At 34.8% G+C, this 26,516-nt stretch overlaps 1 protein-coding gene across 3 annotated transcripts in view; it reads left to right on the top strand.

Moving 5' to 3' along the window:
- Positions 1–175: 175 nt before the first annotated feature.
- Pcif1 (Phosphorylated CTD-interacting factor 1) overlaps positions 176–26,516 on the top strand; it is a 300,185-nt gene continuing 273,844 nt past the window's right edge. For all 3 annotated transcript variants that reach the window (XM_090408077.1, XM_090408079.1, XM_090408078.1), the window contains exon 1: positions 176–566. The gene's annotated coding sequence lies outside the window, so the exon portion shown is untranslated. The remainder of the gene's footprint in view (positions 567–26,516) is intronic.

Here is a 26,516-nt window from a genome sequence, read left to right as displayed (position 1 = left end):
TATATTTTCAATGCAAAAATTTCTTCTTCATATACATTTAAATTTCCAAGCTTATGAATTTCATTCAACCTATATTTATTTCTAATAATCTCTACAAATTTGTACGTTAGCGGGTGTAAAACCCAAACAGAAAAGCGAATAGTCATGTGACAGCTCCTTTGTTCAAGTAGGCAAATGGCGCATGCTAAGGTGGGGGTTATAAGTTTCTACTTTTGAAAACCATGAATGAATTTTCTGAAAAGCATTATTTAAAGCTCTTTCTCGGTAAATTACGATTCTATAAGTAACGCATTATTGTTATGAAGAGTTTGGTTGCTATTAACCTTAAACAGTTGGAGAACTGCTTGATAAAAAGATTTGTTGTACACGTGGGTTTGTGTACAGCATCTAATTTAGACAGTTGCACAGGTTTTGTTAATGCCGCTCATATATCTGAAACTGTTTAATGTAATCAAATATTGACAAAAACGGAAGATGTTGAGAACCCTGCGTGATGCTCATGTGTATCACATTGGAGGAATAAAAACATAGGTGTGAAATATCCCGAGTCGCACCATCCAACAGTGGTAAGACTCGGATTTCTTGTTTCCAATATTTTAAGTAATAAATCCATCACATTTTCAGAAACACATTTCAAAATTTTTGAAACAAGAATAATAAATGATTGTCAAATCATTCTCACTTCCGTTAATTTACAAATAAAATGAACAAACCTTACATTATTTTATACAACTCATTTATCATGAAACGAGATCATAAGAACTCGAACTTCTTATTTCTTGCCCTTATGAAATGGTTTATAGAAGAAAATTGGTTATTTTGTCTTTGTGTGTGTATATTACATTAATATGCCTTAAGTATGATTTTGAGTTATCAAATCAGAGATTAGATACAGATATGGAAGATCGAAACTAAAACGAGATGAAGGTATGATCCAAATATAGTTTCTTTAACCCTGGGCACAACTTTTCTTGTTAAATGTTATTAATTGTTATATTACTCCTTAATGATATACTAACCTATAAATAAAAAATCAGATATTTTGTACCTTTCCTAATATGGTACTAGGAATTGCTTGTGTTGTCTGCTTGAAATGTAGCTAGTGGGGAGGATTTTGTTGAACATGACCAGTACATGAATTTTTAATATGATTTAATATGAAAAGTTTGAAATTAGTAGATCATTATTGACAATTTCAGTTTGTACAGGTTATTCGATCTCAGATTAAATTATTTGATTGCAGATTTTAAAAGTAAAAACATCCTGACAAGTTCACTGAGCATAATCAGGTTTAAGCATTCATTAAACCTCTGATGTTCTATCACTGCCAATGCTTTCAAGCCTATTTTGTAATAAATGCTTAAAACAGTCAAATTCTATGCAGAAAATTACTTAATTACATCATTACCAGCCATGGGGAAAAAAAAAAACTGACACATTATTAATAACTTGGCAGAAGGTAGTCATATCCTAGTAACTTTTTTTTTTTTTGTCTCAAACTTTTATTTGAGAAATTCTGAAAAAACAAATACATTTATATTTACATAAGTAAGTATCGAAATATAAAATACGTGAATGCTGGATTGCACAGATTGCTTATTTCTGCATATGTAAATTAATATAATCTCTCCATCAGCAGTAGGAGGTAAAGTGTTAACCATTGGTCTTTCAGTATTTTCTATCCTTGCATTTAACAGCTGCTTATAAATGAAAAATCTTATGTGAATTCACTACAAAAGGTCAGAAACATATGGCACATTGCTGTCATGATTAGATAATTAGATTAGATAGAACAAGGATTAGATTAATCCTTGGTCTATATCCAGCATGAACCTTTTTTCAAGCCACTTCAGGCCTCTAGTAAGCAAAGTAGGATCTCACTGGTTGATAACAATTATCATCACCTCAATTTCAGCTCTGATCATAATATTGGGAATTCATGTACTTCGTTTTCTATCTTCCCAATAATCCTCTTCTCTAGACTGCTATTAGGAATAAATCTATTAAGATTGCTTTCCATTATTGTCAGCTAATTTTTTATTCTGTGCAGCATTTCATTTAAAGTACCAGGAATGTCTACTCTTATGTGATATTACAGGTCTAATGTCATATTGACCTGCTGGTTGCATTTCTTTTGAAATATTACTGTTACAAAAGTTTGGATAAGCTGTTCAGATTTTACTGACAATTTTATTATAATTCTCTATCTGCAGCAGGTTTAGCTTTTTCTTTAGCTATTAGGCCCAGATAGTTCCTGTTTGAATAGTTTTGTTGTTGTTTACATTAATCCCACTATAAAAGATTGTAAACCTAATAGTACATTAATGTATTTATTATTATTATTATTATTTAGGCCTCCAAGGAGTCAAAAGACTCATCGCGGGAGGTCCTTCATAGGAAACACAAGTCTATCAAGACTCAACGTGGGACACATGTATTGTTAATGAGATTAATTAATAAGAAATTGTGTGGATAATGGTTATCATGGGTCTCCCATGAGGAATCTTTTGACTCCATGGAGATACTATATGATGCTGATAATAACAATAATGTAGTTGGAATGAGGGTTATGTCAAACTATAGAACAAACATAGATCTTTTTTCAAGATACTTCAGTAAGGAGATGCTGGTCTCACAGTGAGCAACAATGAAATTCACCATCTAAGTGCATCACAGACATTTTTGCCTTCGGTGTGATTTGAACCCATTGCCTATTTGTTAATGAGCAGAGGTGCTTTTTTGGTTGAAAGTTTTTCCACTTGGTTATACTATAAATTAAAGACACCAAGAAATTATATACTTGGTTTAATCCTTTATCCAAGTGTAAGCAAAATAAAGTTTGCACCTGAAGTATTTTCAGGACTGGGTAAACTCATGGTAAAGGTGGTATGACTTCACATCACGTGCCTTAGTATCCCAATAATGCAAAGCACATCTCCTTGTGGACATATATATAAAATGCTATGCATTAAGGGACAGTGAGTGACCTGAGTGATCATTTAACTCAGTGGCGGCTCTGCTCAGTGACAGGCTCCCCTACCACCAAGCAGAACCACTCATATTCCAGGAAAAGCATCAGCCAAGGAAGCCCTAATACAGGCCACCCCAACGGATCCAAATCCCTGGATGGTCAAAAGCTCCCTAAGGCAAAAACCTTAAGGGAGCAAAAACTCTGCTCCCCCAGAATCAAACCACTAACCGGCTTCCCTGTATTAAGTGCAGGGTTACCTCTCCAAATACTCGTGAGATCCCCCAACAATGAGTGATCCAAATGATCAAAAAATCAGCGTTGTTCCCCTCAGTAACAGACTCACCCTGTCACTGAAATGAACTCTCAGCATTTGGCTCTACCCAGTTGCAGGCTCACCTCACCACCGAGAAAAACTGCTGATATTTCATGTGAGGGGTAACAGCAACAGCCGTGCCTCAGTTAACTTCATGGGCTACATCATTGCCATCCATTACCCCTCCACCTGGATAACAGCAACAGCCGAGCCTCAGTTAAACCTTCATTGGCTACAGCATTGCTATCCATCACCAAAGCTTACAGCCAGTTTCGACCCTTAGGGATCTCGTCAGTGGGAGCCAGATCCAGAGGTGAAACCAAGGTTGAATTAATTCAGAAGTCATATTTTTCTATATAAGTTGCCAAAAAGGTGTCACACCTTATTATTAAAATACTCTAGATTAGAGATAGTTAGTTGTTGAAAGCTTTTTCCACTTGGTTATACTATAAATTAAAGATACCAAGGAATTATATACTTGGTTTAATCCTTTATCCAAGTGTAAGCAAACAAAGTTTGCGCCTGAAGTGTTTTCAGGACTGGGGCAACTCGTGGCAAAGGTGGTATGACTTCACATCACTTGCCTTAGTATCCCATAAAGGTCGAAACTGGTCTGGGTAGTGGCCCTTCCCTTAATGCATGGCATTATACATGTCTGCAAGGAGATGTGCTTTGCATTATAGGTTACTAGGGCAAGTGATGTGAAGTCATACCACCTTTACCACGAGTTGCCCCAGTCCTGAAAATACTTCAAGCAGAAACTTTGCTTCTTGGATAAAAGATTAAACCAAGTATATGATTTCTTGGTATCTTTAATTTATTTAGAGCAGAGGTGCTATCCACTTGCCTGACCCCCTCGATGTTTTTCAAAATTCTGCCAAAAGAAGATCACTTAGTAAATTTGTGGCTTTTTTTCACTTTCTCTTTGTACTTCAGTTTTGGTGCTTTGTCTCTTCTTTTTATGGTTTTTTTTAAATTTAATTTACTTTTGTGTTTAGGTTTCTGTTTCTTTCTTTATGCTTAATCATAAAAACTATTGATTTGTGAGATGGCTTTTTATGTTGACTCATATTGTTTACATTGCAATTTCACTCATTCTCAGTGTCTTCAAAGGACAAGCTGGGTTTATGATTATTATTGACATCATGGTGTTCATCCTAGCATAAAACAAGTGAGATTCATCTTGTCGATGATTTGTCTGTTTTAATCTAATGCATTTTTTTTTTCATTTTTTTGAAGCATAAAAATTGATTCATATTCTGCATCATCTGATCAAATGACACCAATCCTGACTTTCAGGAAGGAAAATGTATCAGTAAATGTTAGATCAAGTTAGTCATAATTCCAATGCTGTGGTTATTTAATTTTTTTTATTTTTTTTTTTTATGAACTCCTACACACAAAAGGTCTTTAACCCTTTGAGCAGAAAGTTAAAAGATTTGTCTCAGTTTCTATGGCGTATAAATGCATGGGAAAAAAATTTGGGAAGATTGCTAAGAAATTGCAGCATTTCTCTGCAAAAATTCAAAAACGCTGCCAAAATGCATCTTTATTATAGTTAATTTAACATATGAGCATGTGTGTGTGTATGGATATATATTATTATTATTATTATTCAGGCTTCCATGAAGTCAAAAGACTCATCGTGGGAGGTCCTTCCTAAGAAACAAAGTCTATCATACCATTCCTTATGGTTGTAGTCAAACTACAAGATAGAACCATAACCAGAGATAGATATGCTACAGCAAAAAGAAATGAATTTAAATCAGGATGATGAATTAAATTTAGAAGAAGACAACTACAAAATAGCTGAAGTACCACAGATTCTGCCAAAGAATTTGGAACATCCAAAGCTTGCAAAATGGAAAAGCTGCAGGTGAGGATGGAGTTATACCTGAACTTCTAAAAGCAGGTGGAGAAATGATTTACAAACCCTTTACTACAAACTCAAAACTATTTACTTTATGCCTGAAGAAAAATGATGTACCAAGAACATGGAAGAAGGCTACCCTAATTCTGATACATAAAAAGGTGAGGCAGAAGACTTGATGAACTATCAATCCATCAGTGGTTTACAAAGTGTTTACAAAAGTCTTAGCTCATAGGCTTTGTATGACTGTAGACCTAGCACAACCAACAGAACAGGCAGGCTTTCGAAGTGGCTTTAGTACAATGGATTATATTCAAGTTATACAACAGATTATTGAACACTGTAATGAGTCTCAGTTACAATTATGTCTTGGTTTTATTGATTATAAGAAAGCCTTGGATTCAGTAAAAACTTGTGTGATACTTAAAGTATTACAAAACCAACAAGTGGACCATCAAATAAGCATACACCAATGCCACAATAGCAATTTATTTCAATGGAAAAATCTCTACTGTGGAAATGCAGAGTTATAAGATAGAATGACACAATATCTCCAAAATTATTCACAGCATGCCTAGAAGAAATATTCAAACTTCTTGATTGGTATGGGAAAGGTCTGTATATAAACAGAAGATATTTAAGCCATTTACGCTTCGCAGATGATATACTTATCTTTACTTCAATTTGCTCATGAATTACAGACTCATGTCCATAAACTCCAAATTTCTATCAAAACAGTTGGCTTAAAGATAAACCTAAAGAAGACCAAAGTTATGTTCAATAGTCATGTCCAACCAGAAATAATAAAAATCAATAATGAGTAAATTAAATGAGTAGATCATTATGTATACTTAGGACAACAGATTTCAATGGGAAAAATTAAAAGATGCTTGAGTGGAAAGCATTTGGAAAATTGCATTCAGTATTCAAAAACCAACTACCATTATGCCTGAAGAGAAAAGTTCTGAACTAATGTATTCTTCTATATTTGTGCCTATGGTCCCACAGAAGTTCTACTAAGGTAGAAGTGGAGGAATTTTTTGAGGCTCTAGAGAAAGCAACTGACACAATGAAAAAGGAAAAGTTGGTCCTTGTTGGGGATCTAAATAGCAAAGTAGGAAATGATTGTCAGACATACAAAAATATTTTGGTAAAATTTGGAGAAAAGAGCAAACCTAATAGTAATGGCATATATGTGTTGGATTTCTGCTAAGGACATAGACTGGTTATTACCAACACCATGTTCCAACATAAAAATGTGCACAAATTCACATGGAGAGAAGATGCAAGGAATAAGCTCATTGACTATGTTATTGTTGATAGTAATGTTTTCTCCCTGGTGCAGGACACCAGCGTGTACAGAGGATTTGATTATTAGTGATGACTATTTAGCTTGAGCAGGATAAAATTGAATTTCATATTGAAAAGAATAACATGTAAGAAAGTTTTAAAGTGAACAAAAGTTGAGCAGCTCTCAGATGTGAACTATAGACTAAAATACACAAAGATTATCGAAGAAAAAATGAACGAGTTTGAGAACAGGAACCAAACCTTGAAGAAAACCCTGACTGATTCAGCCAGAGAGGCATGTGAGGTTGTCTGCAAGGATAGAAAAATCAGAACTCCATGGTGGACACAGGAAGTTAAAGAGGCAGTGAAGGAAAAGAAGAAAGCATATCAAAAGTAAATGGAGGAAAGAGTGCTGTAAAAAGGAATTAGAGATTACAAAGGTGACATGAAAATAGGAGAAAAAGATACCCCTTGAAGTATGGAATAATTACTTCGAAAAATTGCAAAATGAAACAAGCAGTGATAGCACATTGATAGAAAACACTCAACAGCCATACAGTCAGGAATACATATCCATACTTGAAGTAGAAAAAGCCATCCAAGGCTTGAGTGGAAAGGCAGCAGGAGTAGATGATATTCGACCAGAAATGCTGAAGTATGGTGGTATAAAAATCTTACAGTGGCTGCATTGCATAGTTCAGAAGGCCTGGACAGAGGGACGAATTCCTGATGACTGGAGTAGAGCTCTCATAGTACCCATATATAAAAAGAAAAATATAACTGAATGTGAGAATTACAGAGGTATTTCCTTACTGAGTATTCCTGGTAAGATTTATGCAAGTGTACTTGAGAAACGATTGAGAAGAATTGTGGAAGAAAAGCTTGGTGAAGAAGCTGGATTCAGGCGAAATAGAGGCTGTTAGGATCAGATCTCCACTGTACGATAAATAGTTGAGAAATTACCGGAATATAACAAAGATCTGTATTTAAATTTTGTCGATCTGGAAAAGGCATATGACAAGGTGCCAAGACAGAAATTATTCAATACGCTAGAATTATATGGTGTCAATGGGGCATTATATCAAGCAATACTTAGTCTTTATTTGAATTGAAGGAAGTACAGGAAGATGGTTTAATGTTAAATCTGGTGTGAGACAAGGATGTACATTAACCCCTCTGTTATTCATTATCTATATGGATCACATTATGAAGGAAAGTGGTATTAAACATGATATCAAAATTGGAGATGTTAATGTCAGCTCTTTGCTTTATGCGGACGATGTTATACTTTAAATAAATCCGCTACAAGTCTGCAAGATTCCCTGACTAAATTGAATAACTATTGTAATAGATATGGTATGAAGGTCAACAATAAAAAGACAAAGACAATGAAAACAGGAAGAATCATTGAAAATGTCAATTGCATTGTGAACGGAGAACCTGTGGAACAAGTAAAACATTTCAGCTACTTAGACATGATTTTTAGTGAAGATGGTAAAATATGGAAATAAACAACAGAATCAACAAAGCTGATATGGTATGAAGTCAATTGAATAAATTCATATGGAATAAGAGAGAAATTAGTCGGAACACAAATTATCAGAACACTGTATGCAAGACAGTGTTCAAACCAGTTTTAACTTACGGATCTGAAAGCTGGGTGAGAAGTAAAACACTTGACCAAAGACTAGAGACCACAGATATGAGAGTCCTGAGAAAGATTAGAGACGTGAGCAGATGCCATCAATGGCAGTATCATATTAAAAACGAGGATATTAGGAAAGAACTTGACATTGTCAGCATCTAGGAATGCATTAGCAGAGCTAATCTCAGATGGTATGGTCACTTAAACAGAATGGGCGAGGAAAGATTAGCAGAACTAGTGTTCTCTGTCAAGTTGGCTTGAAAACGACCCAGTGGAAGACCAAGATATAGGTGGATTGATATGGTACAAAGTGTCTTAGACGATCGAAATATAAGATCTGATAATGTTGGGGTCTTGACAAGTAACAGACTGATTTGGAGGAAAATTGTAGATAGGAAGTTAGTAATGATGTAAATTTTTCATGTAGTACTATCATAACCTGTATATATACCCCTTGAGGGTACATGGCAGGAATTTGATGATGATGATATTCTTCTATATTGACATATGGCTGTGAAACATGGACACAAAGGAAATTCAAAAATTAAGAAGGCCACAAATTACTATGGAATGAAGTATGCTGGGTATCACAAGACCGGATCACAAAAGGAATATGTGGATCAGAAATCAAACCGATGTCTCTGACATCATAGGAAGAGTGAAACATCTGAAGTGGCAATGGGCTGGGCATATTACTTGAAGATCAGATCAACAATGGACAAAAGAAGTACCGGATTGGATTCCACGAGAGGAAAAACGACACCGACCTGAATGATATCATCAGATTTGCAGGAGAGCCATGGACAGACACTTGGAGTAATCTTTGAAAGGCCTATATCCAGCAGTGGATCAACAATTGCTGATAATGATACACACACACACACACACATGCACGATACTGTTATGGGGATAGATGCATGGTGATATATATATATACTGCTTGCTTGATATATATAACTACGGCTCACGGGTCAGATGTGGTCCGCGATATTTTATCCGGCCCGCCAATTGGACTAATTTTTCAATAAGAATCCGCAAAAAAAAAAAAAAAGAAGCACAGGGTGTTGTTAGATTTCAAATGCATTAATTAAAATTGTGTTCAAAATATATTCCTGAATAGCAGAAACTAACCATAAACCAAGTTAGTCTTTCTAACTGTAAAAAGGTCGGTTAAAATGGACTAACGAAGAAAAAAAATTTAAAAGAATTCAAAACAAAATAAAAAAGTTACATCCGAATAAAATTTTTTATCAACAAAAAAAATTTATGTCTCACGAAATAAGAACACTTAAGAAAGTCGGTAAAAACACGGTTAAAATGAATTAACGAGCAAAAAACGAAATAAAAACAAAATTTCCCAATCTGTATTCATTGACAAAAAACTCAAAGTTATACAAAATTTAAAAAAAGTTACATGTAAATTGTCGGTGTATATTCGGTTCAAAAACTAACGACTAGCAAAAATTTAAACAGATTGTTTCCCGATAGGGGAAAAAAAATTATTTCCCATTAATCATTTACATTAACAGTTTTATGATAAAAATATCAGAATTGGCTGATAGTGTTCGTTGTCATTAATATACGATAAATTAATCTCACATACTCTGTAATCAGTTTTTATCTGCTTTCAATAAAACTCATATATCTAGTTCTAGAGGTTTTTTTTTTTTTTTTAATACTACGGCCTGCTGAATAGTGCTGAAGTACCCAATGTGGCCCTCACAGCGAAAAGTTTGGAGACCACTGAACTAGAGGTAGGGATATGTATTGTTCGTATAGTTTTTGATTATGTCTTCTCCATTCAGCTGTTATGTATCTCTTACAAGTCCATAGACTTTTCTGAGGATTTTATTTTCAAAGATATGCAATGCTTTCATCTTGGTCTGTTATACTTCAGGTTTCTGTTCATATAAAATAATAGGTGTCTAATGATTGTCTTGTATATTTCTGTTTTTACTCTGCTTGATAGAATTTTGGAAGGCAATAAATGATAAGATCTCTTGGAGGCATGTATTCTAGCTTTTTATTTCTGTACTAATTTTATTAGCTCGAGTAATCATTGCTCCAAGATATTTGAAGGAGGTGGCACTTTTAAATTTCAGGCTATCAGTAGTAAAATGATCATTTTCCCCTTGATTGTAATTTCTGCATATATTTAAATATTCAGTTTTATTCTGGTTGATTTGTAATCCTAGTTTTTCAGCAACTGTTTTGAGTTTTCTGAGTGTTCTAATTTCTTCAGCATTTTCTCCAACAAGGTATATATCATCTCATATCCTAATATTACTGTCCTGTTTATGTTATCATTTACAATTTCTCAAATACACTTTCCCAATGCTAAATTAAAAAGGATGGTCAAAAGGGCATCTCTTTGCTTCAATCCTGTCTTAATATCAAAAGGTCAGATCTACTTCCATTAGCGAATACCATGCTTCGGTCAGTGGTGCAAATTTTGAACAAATGTATTATCTTATGGGATATTCCTAGTTAATCTAATATTCCCCAAAGGTCTTCTCTATGAATGTTCTCAGATTATTATTTGACAGCCTCCAGGGATTCAAAAGACCCATTGAGGGAGGCCCACTCAACCTATAACGTGTCTGTTGTATGCCCTTCTAAAATCTACAAATATGGACCTGCAGATTATATTCCATTTTTTTTTTTTCTAGTATCTAAGTGTAAATATTTGGCCAATTGATGATCTGTTTCTTCAGAATCCTGTTTGATATTCACCAATATATAATAAGGCAAGATTCTTTTTAATATAATATTAGATAAAATTTTGTAGCCTGCTGACAGCGATATTCCCTATAATTTTCACATTCATTTTTGTTTTCCCTTTTTATATTTATTTATTTTATATTTTTATTATTTTTTATATTTTATTTTTTATTAATTATATTTTTATATTTATTTTATTTACAACTTAATGGGAAAATTAATTAGGGAATGTATACAGTACATTCTTGACAGATCACCCATTGAGCATAATGTACTGTAGTTCAGTGAGTAATACTAATCTTCAAAAAAAGGTCATTGACTTTGATAAATGAACATTTTATGATGAGGGAGATTGATTATGGCAGTGGCTGTGATATGGTTTACATAGATTCAAACATAGCCTTCTACTTATGAACCTGCTGATAAAGATGCATCAGTTGGCGATTGGTGATTCTTTAGTTAAATGGATTAGAATTTGTCTGTAAGAAGGAAAGACTTCCACATCACATCTTATTGATTAGGAGCAGAGTCTCTCAGAGTTCAGTTTTAGGAGTTTTACTATTAAACATATTTACCACTGATTTTAGTTCATGTGTTAATAGTAAACTTTTTTTTTGGTGATGATGATGATGTAAAATTATATACAGTAGTAATGTTGGCATCGAGAAGACTTCACTACAGAAAGATGAAGGCAAATGAGGGGGGAATCGTTATAAAAAGAGCTTAGAAGAAGTAAATTGCCTACATTATAATTTCCAAGTCCTAGGTGATTTCAACTTTCAACATGGATTTGTTAAGGAGCATGCTTATTTCAGCAATCTTCTTGCCTTTTATAATAAAGTAATGACATAATGTATGACAAAGGAAAGGAATATACTGCCATCTTTTTGGATTTTGCAAAGCTGTTTGACAGGTTGCCGCATGATAAGTTGATATTTAAGTTGCAACATGAGCTTAAATATCAAGTTAGTTTATTGGTCAACAAAAAGCAAGTCACAAGTGGGGTTCTGCAGGTCTTGATACTGGGACCTTTGCTAATTTAATCTTCACCAGGCCATTGGATTGCAGGAAGATATTTACTTGTTGCAGATGTGTGAAGCTTGGAATGGCTATTAGTAATAGTGCCAATGTAGTGGCACTTCAGGAGGATTTGAATATACTAGACAGATGGGCAAATGATTGGAATGGGGATGTCGATCTAAGGATTTTTTATATATAGATCCCATAAACGAGAAGCCTATAATCACATCAGTGTTGTGTTCGTGGTGTAGGTGAAAACTCAGAAGTTTATTGACATTTTTGATGAGTTGCAGATTGTAGTTGTTTGGAAATAATTCTTGCAAAGGCTATTCCAAAGGATGGAGGTAGATAAAATAAAAGAGGAAACAGAGAAGCAGGGTGCTTCTCTGTTTCCTCTAGGTGCTAGGCTGCTGCTGGTCTTGTATTAACAGATGCAACAGAAAGCAGACGAATGATGGTTGCCAGTTCAGTGGAACAATGACCATTGCGGTACTTGTAGGCTAGGCACAGAGCTAAAGCATTACGTCTCTGAGATAGAGGTTGAAGTGAATCTGTAAGAGAGGGATCAATTATGAGCCTATTTGCTTGCCTCTAGACAAGTATCAAGGATTTTATTGGAAGTTTTAGGTGTACCACCCCAAACATGAGTAGTATTCTAAGCATTGGCAGACTTAGGATTTGTATATCCACCCATGTTTAGAATGCTCTTTCATTTAACATGCTATTTTTAAGACTTAGTTGGGTGTAAAATAGCAGGGTGAATGACAGAAAATGCCTAGTTTTTTTTCTTAGATACTGAGGAAGCTATTCGTGTGATGTGTTTATGCCAGGAGTGACTGGAAGCAAGTGTAAATCCAAGACAGAGATCCAATCTTGTCTAATATTTATGTATTATTATGGGTAAGAGTAGGTGAGCTAACATCTGTTGTGTGAGAGAAAAGAAAGACTGTATTTTGGTAGCATTTAAAGGTAATCATATTACCCTTGACCCCCCCCCCCCCCCCCATCGAAGGATAGTACATAGATCAATGTTTACGACACTGGTTTTAGATGATCTTGATGCTTGGGAAGTCTGCACCCTGCATAGTATCAAATGAATAGGATGAATAGAAAGTACTGTCATCTGCAAAGCTGTGAATGAGATTGGTGGTGATCAAGAATAGGTTATTTATGTTCAGGAGAAAGAGAGTAGGTGATAGAACAGAGCCCTTGGGTACTCCTGGATTGGTGGTGAAGCTCAAAAAGAGGAAGCTGGCAACCTAGTTACAGAGGATGGCAGGTAGATTGAAGGATGGTAATTTGTTTAGCATGCCTTAATGCCAGACACAGTTAAAGCTCTGGAAATGTTGAGAGTGACAGTACAAGTTTCTCTGAACCTTTCCATGGCACCTGTCCAGTGGTCGGTGATTTAAGCTTACAAGGTTAGCTGTGGATCTTGAATGGTGGAATCAACACTGCTGGTTGCTGATTAATTGATGGACTTCTAAGTCGTGGAGAAGTTGTTGGCTGTTGATGACGTTCTCCATTGTTTTGGAAAGGACTGGGACAATGGCAACTTTTCATAATTTGACAGTAAACCTCTCTTTTTTCTGAATAAAAACCCTACCCAACAGGTCAAAATTAATTTGCTCTGACAACATTGCACTCACCACAGAACTCAACAACATACAAAACACTGTTTTAGCCAATGGTTACACATCCCATCAGGTAAAAAGAATATTAACATCCCATAGCCCATCCACCTCATCCCCTTCCAGATGCAGATTACTGAAAATCCATCACATTTCATATATCTAAGGTTTCTCTGAAAAAGCCACGATCTTAAACAAAACAAAAAAAAACATGATCTTTTGTCTACTTATACACCACACAGAAAATTAGCATCCGTTATCCACTCTTCCAAAGACCAACTGCGACCTCTGGATTTATCTGTGGATCGAGCAGGTACTCTGCAGCTGCTACTGTTCATACTATAGCCAAACAGGCAGGACAGCCAACATCAGAACACTTAAACTACATCCATTTCTGCCACTATGTCTACTCAGGTTTGGCAGACCATGCCCTGGATACCTGTCACAAGATCTAATGGAAAAAAGCCACCTTACTCCACTGAAGCAAATTTAAATTTGAGAGACTCTTCTTCAAATCCCCTTCTACCCTCATGAAGTTTCCAAACTGGAAAAATATTTCCAAATATTGTTGTATGAAACTGCCTCTAATATGGGAAATTCTCATCTGCAGACAGTCCAAGTTCCCTTCCCAAGACCATTGGGTGTTACTTCTGCCCACCCAGGTTTCCACCACTCTCACATCTGGATGGTACTGTAGTTACCTCACGTAAAGACAAGGCCAGCTTACTGGCATCACCTTTCACTTCCAATTCCTGCATTGAAGACCAGGCAAAGTTCCTTCCACTCTACCAAGAATGACTCTCTTCATGTCACCCATAGTCTTCGAACAAAAAGAAACCCAAAGAATCCTAAATTAGTGTCTTATTAGTAAGTACCTCAATAAAAGTTTAAAACCGATCTGGTTAGTGGCCCTTCCCATAATACATGTTCGTAAGGATATGTGCGTTGCATTATGGGATACTAAGGCAATTGATGTGAAATCATTAGTTTCTCTATACAAGTAACCAGTTGTGAAAGTATTTCACATGCAAACGTTGTTTGCTTACACTTGGATAAAGGATGAAACCAAGAATATAATTTCTTGGCATCTTTAATTTATGGTATAACCAAGTGAAAAAGCTTTCAACACTTCTTCTTAGGACATTATTGCGGAAAAAATTTATTTAGTAAAATCATTATGGAAGATGAGAGTTGGTGTTTTGTTTATGATCCCGAAACAAAGTGGCAGAGTTCTGTCACTTTGTTTGGTGAGACATCTCCCAGACTGAATATATTGAGATTTCTGAAGTCATGCATCAAAAAATGATTTTTTTTTTTTTTTTACTCAAGGTATGGTGCACAAAGAATTTGTACCAGATGGGAGAACAGTGAATGTGGAGTTTTATAAAGAAGTTATGGATGATCTCCTGAAATACTTTCAACGTGTTCATCCAACTGCATTCTGGTTGCAAAGTTTTTTTCTTTTTACACAATAATGCTTGCTCACAAAGTTGTGAATGTGCATCCACTTTTGACACACAAACATATCTCGTCCTTTATCACCTACTCCCCCTTACTCACCAATTTATTTTCTCTGGATTATTTTCTTTTCCTCAAGTTGAAAATTAAGTCATAAGGACACCAATTTGTGAATGTTCCAGCCATCCAAAAAGATTAAACTCATGAATTAAAGACAATCAAACAAGTAACATTTTCTGTGGCTCTCTGTAAACTTTACAACCATCCTAATGCCTGTACAGATGCCAGTGGATTCAAATAACAAATATGTTATTTGAAATAACAATTTCAAAAATAACAAATATGTTTTATTTTTCTCTCCTGTGTTTTTGATTATTTTATAATTTTTGTCCTAACTGTGCTGTGTAGGTTTCAGGTTTATATATATATATCTCACCGGCATCGTATGTTCATTTTGGTTGTATGTGGGTTATGCAACCCGCTCTACAAATTTCACATCAATTTGACCGTATGCATCTGACCGTGTGCGTCTGCGGAAAATTTTCCAGGGGGCAAAGCTTAGAGGCAAATAATTACATCAACAAACTCCTTTTAGCTTTTTTTTTTATGTAATTATTTGTCGATGTAAACTATAAATACATTATTTTCATTTTGTATCGATTTTAATGATCTTTAATTCTTGAGGGGAAAAAAGGTATTCGGAATTGATAGTTTTTAGTACAATTTCATATATAAAAAAATTGACCGACATATTTTATTAAAAATCAACTAATTAATTAATCCTAAATTAAATTATTTCAGTTTAAAAGCAAAAAAATCATAAAACTAACAAGTAAAATAATATTAAAATACGTACACTTACTTTTAAAAATGTATTTTTCTGTTTAAATTTGTTTCACTATAAATTTGCAATTCACACGTCACTCAATAACTCACTAGACACAGAGGGCAAACTAACTGGTCACTGTTCACAAATCAGAAAAAGATGAACCAAAAACATGAACGTGTTTTATTGCTGCAATAAAACACATGTTCTATTGCAGCAATAAACTTCATAACGTGATCTCCTGATGCATTGTTACAAAGTAACAACAATGTTACTCGAACTTGACTTGCTTTTTTCTCAGACTTTGTGATGTAAGCTTGACTAGGCAAAACAGGATTGTTTCTTCCAAAACAATCCTGTTTTGTCAGCATTAAATCTTGATCTGTGAAAATATCCACCATCTTCAATAATTTTGGCTAACTTCTCTTGAAAATTTTGGCTGCTTCATCTGCTGCTGCAACCTCGCCTGTAATCTTCACGTTATGAAGTGCATTCCTTTTTAAAAACCCGGTTAACCATTCTTTGCTACCGAAAATTCTTTATCAGCCTGGGAAGTGGAAGTAGATGGCTCCAGTTGTTTCATCTGTTCATAAAATCGAAGAGCTTTATGTTTAATTAAATAGCCACTTATAGGAATTCTTCTTTGAGTTAATTCTTCAATCCAAATTACGAGTGCTCGTTCTAATAAAGCATCTCTTGAGTATGATGATAATTTGACACTTAGTTTTGTGCCAGAAATCACAGATTTTCTTATTGCAACTTCATTCTTTTAATTTCTCTTATAGTAGATTCGCCTAAATTAAAATGTTTACTGATCGCTGTAGATCCCTCTCCTTTTGCTAAGTGATCTAAAATTGTAATTTTCCTTTCCAAAGAAATTGCTTTTCTTTTGTGCTTTTTTTTTCTCCATTGGACCAAATTAAATCTTTAAAATAAAAATTAGCAAAATTTAGACTTTTGATAATGAAAAGACAAACACTTACATGCAAATTTAAAGTTCATGGACACTCACTGCATACACATTACTCACATTATGCCAGAATGGGCTGCAACACGCTGTTCATTATGTGCAACGGTACATAAGTTTTGAAGTTATGCACTGCATAACTTCAAATCCGCATAAAAAGAGACCCGAATGTGTGTGTGTGTGTGTGTGTGTGTGTGGAGACACAGGATGACTCCAAAGGTTATATCTCCTTGCCATATATCAGCACATTATCCAAAAAACTGAGTAGAATCTTAAAGAAGATTAACATATAAACGTGCTTCTCAACTCTTCCAAAAATAAGATCAAGTTTCAGCAATTACAGACAAACTCACAACCTTCTACAATTTCCAGGTGTATACAAAATCACATGTGAGTGCAGAAAACCTTACTATGGCCAAATGGAGAAATCTATCCTCCTACGTCTCGAGGAACACCAGAGAGACATTGCTTACAAGAGAACCATGGCTACTGCCCTATCAGGCCATGTCCTGTTTTCAATAAACACAAATAACGAAAGCCTCCAACATGAAATAAATTGGACAACAACTTCAAACCTGCACATTTGCCATGATGAGGTAGAACGCTGCATTGTCGAGTCAAAAGAAATTACCTTGGACCCTCTTCATATGAACAATAATCTCAGCTATAATTTGCCTAACTCTTTCAGCTCTACTATCAGATACTGGAGATCTCGCGGAATCACACACACACACACACACACACAGGTGTACAACAATAGAACTTTAACACGAACTATAGCTCAAGTTCATAATAACTGTAATTTACAGTCGAATTTATAGCTTTATAATTTTATAGCTTTAGAGTGTCTCAATGTTTTTTTTCAGTGTCTTTTAATAGCTTTCTATGTTCTTAACACCTGATGAAGTCGATCCCAACGAAACATGTTGCATATCAAATAAATCTCAATTTGTTATAATTCTTGGATTTTTAGTCAGTTTATATAAAAAATGAACATATCCCAACTCCGAGTTAATATTAGTAATCATATATATATATATATATATATATATATATATATATATATATATATATATATATATATATATATATATATATATATATAATGGTGACTTTGCAAGTCTCAAACATAGTTAGCTCATTTTCCCTTCTAACTCTGCTATTGGGAAATTCCGATTTTTCATCCCATGGAAGAGGATGAAAAACTGCTTTCATCTCATGAAAAACTGAAGTTTTTCATGTTCTGACCAGAGAATATCACAGTCAATAGTTAGATGCTGGTTCTCTAACTAGTTTTTCAGCCATAATTACAGCTGCACCAGTTATGACATTTATAAGAATTAACAACATTAATAATTTGTCTGTTCTGTTTTTAATTCCAGAAAAATGGTCCATTATGTAAATTTGTCTTATCAAAAAAAAAAAAAAAGTTTAAACCTTTTCAGTGACACATCCAAGTATGCTTATTTTCACAGAGCATGATATTAATCTTGAGATGGTGTTACAGTAACTCATATTGTATCTAGATGCTCAGCATAACTGACATGTTACAAACCAGTAACTATTGCATGTTCATAGAACTTGTTCTGCAGATTCCCAAGAAGAGTCAATTCATGCTGAAGGGGAGAAAGAAATAAAGGATGTACGAATTGGTCACCAACATGCAAAATCATGTGCTTTATATGTACAATTTTCCAACTGTCATACAAGCAAAATAGTTACAACTTTAAAAACTACAATGTTCATAACAGGAGAGTTAATTTTCTGACATGTAATAATAAACACCTCATCCCACAAGACGGATTGATTACCCTATTATCGGAATGGATTCACCTTCTTCTGACATGCACATGAGTGTTCAAGGATCTTGCATCTGTGGGAATGCAGTAACTAGCAATCTTTGGAACTGTCCGAGTGAACTAGTATCTACTATACTCCAGTGCTTTGAAAAACTTGTTCCTGGTGACTAATAGTTGTGTTATGCATGATAATTAAGGATGGGACAGAATGAAGAGTTCTTCCTTTGTCAGTTGCACTGATTTTTGATATTGAAAATATAACATTTTTTACCTCTAGTGAATTTAATTCCTAGCAAACAAGTCAGGTATTTAGTAATATCAGTTCTATAATATTATTCCCGTGTGTGAACTCGCACACAGCACTGATGAGCTATAAGTTCTTATACCACTTGTGTGTTAGATAACATTTACAAAAATTAACAACATACTAATAATTTGTCTGTTCTGTTTTTTATTCCAGAAAAATGGTCCATTATGTGAATTTGTCTTATCAAAAAAAAAAAAAAAAAAAAAATTAAACATTTTCAGTGACCTTTCAAAAAAAATACACACACAAAAGAAGTAGAATTACCTATAGCCCATCACTGGTGGGGTTTCAGCTCCAGGAATTCTGGTAAATTTTTAAATTTTTCTTGTCTCTAGTTCTGGGGAAGATAGCTCAAGACTTAAGAGAATTCATAAATTTAATGTAAAAGAGAAAAGTGTCAAATTTAGTAATTTTTATCATTTTTAATTTTAGTAGAATAAGTACTGTATCATATATTTAGATTATAGACTAGATTATTATGAATTAATGAAACTTTAATGAGTAATAGTATTAATTTAATTATTTTATTAATTGATTTGTGTTTCTTATAAATATAATACAGTAATATTATATGACTTTAAAATGTTAAAATATATAGGGAAAAGTCTGCGCAGTTAGCCTAGTTGCTGTGCGCTTCGCAACCATATGCCTGAGGAAGGAGTGTCCTAGGTTCGATTCCTGTCGGTGACGTGAAGAGCTGAAGGATCTTCCTCAGCCATAATGAAGTTAGCTGGTCTTGGGCGTGGACAGTAGAATTTTTTTGTCAGTTTATCCTGGGGTTTTTCATTCAGCAAAGCAGGCAAACCAGCCTTGAGAACTCAACACTACAGACATAGGATACACCAGGACATAGGGCTGAACCTTATCCTGTGAATGGTTTGAGGTCCAGTGATTAATAAATTCTCGATACCACAAGGTAAAAGAGGGAGGTAGGATGATGAGTAGTAGGATGATCTTAACAAAGATCAGCTTTTAGTTTTAGACCTAAAAACATACAAGAATTTTCTTGTTACTATGAGTAAAAGATTCTTAAAACTGAAAAATTCTATTAAAAAACCTTAATACATCTGAATGTGGGTAATAAATGAAAAAAAAAAAATAGTAGTACAGTCATCCCTCGACTTGCGTCCTTTCAAAGATACGTCCGTGATCCCATAAGGGAATAAATAACATTTTTGGCTATACTTTCGAACAAGACGCAAGCGGACGTAAGATAAAGCATCCACAGTGACAACAGCGCTTTCAGCGGCAACCGACACGGTGCCGACTGCAAACTCCCTCGGTAGTCGGCACATGTCTTCAACAGTTCCTCTGTTAATTTTGTGTTTGAGAAATGGGTTATTTTTGTATTTATCATTATGTATTTCGTGATGTTTTGTGCAACACGGCCCCTACACGCACAATCAAAAAACCTAGTGAAGAATCACAGAAAAGAGGAGAGCAATTGATCTTGAAACGAAGTTGCAAGTTATAAAGCAACATGAAGCTGGTAAGCCCGTTAATGTGATCGCACATGACTTCGGATGGTCTCGTTCTACAGTGACGACCATTTTCGAAAAATAAGGATAAAATCGTAGAGGCTGTGAAAGGATCTGCTTCCATTAAATCGACGATAGTGACGAAGCAACAACAAGGTCCTATCGGTGATATGGAAATGCTACTTGCATCATGCATAGAGGACCTGAACCAAAAGCAAATATCCTTTAGCACTATGACCATAACCGCAATAGCACTAAGTCTCTTCAACATGTTGAAGGGGAAAGCAGAACTCGATTATGACTACGAATTCAATGCTTCTTCCGGTTGGTTTATGAAATTTAAGCAGCGTTTTGCGCTGCAGAATATGAAAATGTATTGAAATCTCCAAGTGCTGAGAAGGCTGCCAAGGAGTTTGTGGAAAAATTGGATAAAATTATTACGGAGGAAAATTATTTGCCACAGCATATATTTAATTATGGATGAGGAAGATTTGGGTGATTATTCTCCTGTTTTATAGTGGCAGTAACACGCAATACAGATTTATAATGAGGTTTTAAAAATTAAAATGACAGTAGACTGATTATGGTTAAGTCCCTAACCCCTATAACTCTGTTGATTTGATGTATCGACTTAAGTTCTGCCGGATGGAACGGAACCCTAATGTTAGTCGAGGGATGACTGTACAACTTTAGAAAATAATTGAAAAGCTCTTAAGTTGCACAGGTGCAAGTAAATGGCTTTAATTTTGCTATTTGAAGTCATATTTTTTTTATTAAAAAATTCAGTGAAATAAATTCAGAAATATCAAAGGATGTGAAGCACTTTTAGTGAGGACTGGAGAAAGTAAAAAAAAGATTTGTTTTTTAAAATATTTATATAATTCTGAAATACAAAAAAGATGGCTTGTTAATTGTTCAAAGGCAGTGTTGCTGTCTTATGCTGACTATTTAATATCATGACTGACTTTTCAGTATCATACAGAACATTTAATGAAAACAATGAATTTAATACATCAGAAAATGAAATATTATATATATAATAAATATATATAAATAATATTTATATAATATATATAATACTAGGGGGAGCCTATGGTGCCCAATCCCCTGAGTTCCGGGCTGGTAAGCTGGTTCTCCTTCAATTCTGATGACATGAGACACAGTGTGTTTGTCTCATGAAGGCAAACACATTGTTGGATGTTTCAAAACAATGAAGAGACAAAAAATGTGACATAAAAACGTTTCATTTTGGCTTATCTTTATATATATATAGAATAGATAATAAATTAAACATGCAACGTCAGAAAGCTATTCTAAAAATTTTTGTAGTTGTCAACTACAAAATAATCAAAAGAGAAATATCTTGGAATCATCTAGGAAAAGAACAAATAATTTAGATCTGTTATACAAAGCATTATCGACAATCAATCAGAGTTATATAGTATATGAAATTATATTTTCAGTGGCAGGTAATTTCGTCACTAAAATACAAATTTGATTAACAGTTGAAGCTGTACATGCTATAATATTTTTAAAAATTTGTTTTGTAAATGAAAAATTGAATTAAATGTCATTTTTGTACTTACATCATGAAAATTATGCAAACAGCTACCGTATTAGAGCTTTAGTTTAATATAAATCAAAATAAACACTCGCCATTTCGACCTTCACATTAAGGTCATCATCTGGAGTATACATGTGTGTGTATATATATATATACACAAAGGAACAAGCTGCACTGCAATCTACATGGCATGCTCAGGTTACTGACCAACCATTACAACTATTGGCTTGACCTCTGGTGGGAAAAAAAAAAAAAATCTTACTACATCAAAGCTAGAGTCCTATATTATTGTTATCTATTAGGTTGCAAAATTAAATTAAGCTGGAGAGCACTGTGTTTACAAAAAGGAAAAATAATTAATAAATAAAAATAACACATTACTTATATAAGTATATATATAAAAATTACAACCAACTGGTATGGATAGTGGCCAATTAAAGCTGAAAAACTGCTTAGAGTCCTAAAGTCAGGATTTGCTGGAAACTAAGTGGACTGAATGTGTGCCATCCAAATGTTTGGGATGTTTATGCCACCATTATTGTTAAGATTAGGGTGGTTACTCAAACTTTCACAGGCTTCTTTAAATTCATACCAGGTTTTTGTATGATGTAACAAGAAAGTACTTTTTCAATCAATTTGGTGTAGGTGTTAAGAGCGTGATCTGAGAGGCCTGCTTCACCAAAATTGTTAAATTTAATTTTATGGATAGGGATTGTACGTCCAGTTTCCTCAACATAAGGTAAGTTACAGGTGCAATAGATGCAAATAAACTCCAGGATGTGCAGCGGGAGGAGAGGATCCTTAGAGGAGTTGAATATGTTTTTTAATTTTAAAGGTGGTTTAAAAGTGGCATTAAGATTATAACGGTATAAGATTTTATTAATTTTTTCTGATAACCCTTTAATGTATGGGATAGCTATGGTTTTACTGTAATTTACAGGGTGTTCGGGATAAATTTGACATATTTATAATTAATTATATTTTTCCGTAAGTTACATGTATTAACACACACTTCTCTTCATTTAAAAGTTTGGACCCTTCTTCATTCATATACAAGATGTCAGAAAGGATGGATAGCTGGAACCCACCTGAATCATGGAAGAGAATAACTTGTATCATGATGATTCGTGCCCGCCATCAAAATAAGGATATTACGACTGCTGCCCAATGCTCCCTGAATACAGTAAAAACAATCAGGCATGAACTAGAGACTTGCAATGGTGACTACGAGGATGTAGCAAGAAGAAAGATCCCTAGCAGACGATCTGATTGCGTTCGTACAGCAGAATTCCTCGCAAATCTGCAGGAACAGGTGTTGAAGAACCCTGGCATTGGAATTCGGGCTTTGTTCGTGGAGTTGCTAACTGTAGTCAAGCCCTGGATAACAAGGGTAGCCAATGGTAGGCCGTATGTATGGCAGCAGGATTCGGCCCCTTGCCACACCTCTGGGAAAAGTCAAAAATGGTTGTCTGAAAATTTCTACGACTTCACCAGTCCAAATGTTTGGCCTCCAAACTCCCCAGACCTTAACCCCATGGATTATTTTGTATGGGGCGCAGTTGAAAAAGACACCAATCGCACTTCCAGTAATACAAAAGCCCAGTTAATGGATAAAATTAAAAGTTTTTGCGGCCCTTCCCAGGGAGACTGTAGCATCAGCTTGTTCGAGGTTCTGAAGCAGAATTGAAGCTGTGATCGATGCTAATGGTGGTTATTTTGAGTAAATCTTGTTGATAGTATTGTAATTAACTCTGCCTGTAATGTTTTTTTGTCAATTCATTAAATTTAATAGATACAAAGAAGATTTTCTTTTTCCTTACGAAACTGTCAAATTTATCCCAAACACCCTGTATATTATTTTTTGATGAAGTTTTATGAAGAACTTTATCAATAGTATTTTTGCTATAGCCATTATTTATAAATGTATTGCTAATAATTTTTAATTCTTTTTGAATTAAATTTAATTCTCTAATGAACAAGCTCTTGTTTAAGAGCTTGTTCATTAGAGCAAATTGTTATAGCTCTGTTTTTGAGGGTGTTAATGCTCCAAAATGTTTGCAAAAAAATTTGTTTTGTAGTGATTGTAGTGCAGCTTGTTTCTCTTGTTTCTTTGTATATATATATATATTTACTCCAGATAATTACCTTAATGTGAAGGTCAAAATGGCGAGTGTTTATTTTGGTTTATATTAAACTGAAGTTTTACTCTAACATGGTAGTTGTTTCCATAATTTTCTTGATGTATTCTGATCACCATGTGAGCATGAAGGAGAGGATCTTTTTTGTACTTCTCCATGCTGAATTTTTTTATATGATTATATATGACCTTGAAATTTCATTTTGTTTGCATCTGTATTGTGTTTACTTTTTGTTTAATTTTTTTTCTTTGGCTACATTAATCAAAATAAAATGTTATAATATTTTTTTAAAAATTCAAGCCTGTATTTTATTCATTTCATAAATTTATTAATGGCAATAATACAAAAAGACAATTGGGAGTGGAATTGTATAGTTTCAGGACTTGCAAAAAACATCTCATATCCTGGGAACAGAAAAATAGCCAAGACTTAAGCCGTAATCAGTACTTGTGTGGATACAGGTGGGTGTAGGAAAAGAAGAAATCCATTTTAATTTTACTTGAATAGTTGGTGTATGCACTTCCATCTACCTCTGTCAACTGTTTCAGAAGAGGAGAGCTTCTCCTCTTCCTCATAAAAGAAGAAGAGGAGAAGCTGGTTCTGTGTGTTTGGAGTTGGACTGAGAAGTGATATTAGGCTACTGCACTTGTTTCAACAGGCTTAGCATAAACCAGGAGAATGTTAATTTTCAGCCAGTTCAGCCAAGCTGTGAAAGAGTGGTTGAAGTGAATCAGGAAGGGAGAGATCATCTGTCTGCCAAATTTCACTCCTCTGCTCACCATGAATTTTTAGATATGCTTTGAGATGCCACACCCCAAACATGTACAGTATATTAAGGATGGGCACAGTTATGATTTGTACTGACTTAACTGGATTAGATGAAAAGTAGCACTTGAGCAGAGAAGAATGCCTAGTTTTTTAGATGCTGGAATGTCAGGACAATAAACAAGAACTGATTCTGGTAATTTGTGTTTCACTGAGGGTAAGTGTAGGTAAGTTGAGATCCTTGGGCAACCAAGTTATCCTTGCCCCCATTGAAGGATGGTATGGAGATAAGCATTTAAGGCACTAGTTGTAGATGATCTTGAAGATTGGGATGTCTGAAGTTCATGGTTTGTCAAATGAAGTGTACTATCATCAACGAAGCTGCTGAGAAGATTAGTGGAGATTGAGGGTAGAGTAGAAAGAGCCCTAAGGCACTCCTACATTTGTGGAGAAGCTTGAAAAGAGGAATCTCTCGACCATGTCTGACCAGGGTAAATGCTTACCACCCAGTTATGTAGGATGACAATTTACTGAGTATGCCTCAATGCCAGCTACATTCAAATGTGCTGAAAATACCATAGCAGCAGAACATGTTTATCTAAATCTTTCCAGTAATGGCAAGTGTCTAAAGGTGGCTGATATAAGTTAAGAGGTCAGCCATGAACCTGCAGAGGCAAAATCCAAACTGGTCATCGTTGATTAACTGGGAACTTCTAGATAGTTGGGATGTGGACTGTCAGTAACTTTCTCCATTATTTTGGAGAGGATTAAATTTAGTGATGGCAGTTGGTCAGTAGCTGGAAGGTGGACTTTTGGATAGACTGTATATACGTTTGGTTCCATGCATTGGTGTTAGACTGCTGTAACAGTGATGCCATCTGGATTATAGAGATGGAAGCACAGATGAACATATGTTGTATCCAATGGCCTTACAGGGGATTAGAAGGCACTTGTTTCATTTGGACAGGAGGTTAGCTATCGGCCATCATGAAGTCAGATTTTGATTTGGTGACAGATGTTTTGCATTTATGTGTACTTGAGCTTAAGCTGAGTATGAAGCTGGGGGGTTTTCGTTGCAAGCTACTTTCAGTATGCTGCATTTTTTCTTCAATTGCTTTGGTACACTTTATTATTTATTTATTTTTTTTATGTCGAGTCCATATACAAGAGGTTGGTTGATCAACCCATAGTACATTAGTACCATATATGGCTAGTGGGTTGGGAAAGGAGGAACTTGTTTACGTTTGATTTAAAAGACTGTATATTGTATTCCTTGGGAAACTCTTCCCCCGATACTGTTCCACAATACAGCAGTAGCAGGGATGAAGGAGGAGGAAAGTAGCTTGTTCTGTGGGTTTCAAGGTGCACTGTGAAGGGATGTTGAGCAGCAGCTGCACATGTTCCAGTGAGCTTAGTACTAAGTTGGGGAAAATTATTGATGAACATTTCCCATTGAAACATTTATAGTATACACATATTGCAGAAACCAAACGTCTGTGTGAAAGTGGGAGGAGTGAGTTGGTAATACAGCAATCCCTCAATAAGTGTGCCTAATGCGTTCTTTAAAACAGGCACATTAATCTAAAATGCTCTAATCAAATATAATTACCTATGGGAAAAGGTATAATTCGTTCCTCAAATTTCTTTTTTTGAACCTTAATTTTTTTATAAAAGAATTAAGGTATTTCTCAGGGTCTAGTTAAAGGAAAACCATGAAGCTGAAAGACAATAAAACATATTCAGAATATAAATT

This window comes from Typopeltis vanoorti, chromosome 18 (assembly GCF_054136105.1).
Source record: "Typopeltis vanoorti isolate ZY-2024b chromosome 18, IOZ_Tvanoo_1.0, whole genome shotgun sequence".
Taxonomy (NCBI): Eukaryota; Metazoa; Arthropoda; class Arachnida; order Uropygi; family Thelyphonidae; genus Typopeltis; species Typopeltis vanoorti.
Note: the sequence above shows the minus strand (reverse complement) of the source record. Positions and strands in the feature narration are given on the sequence as shown.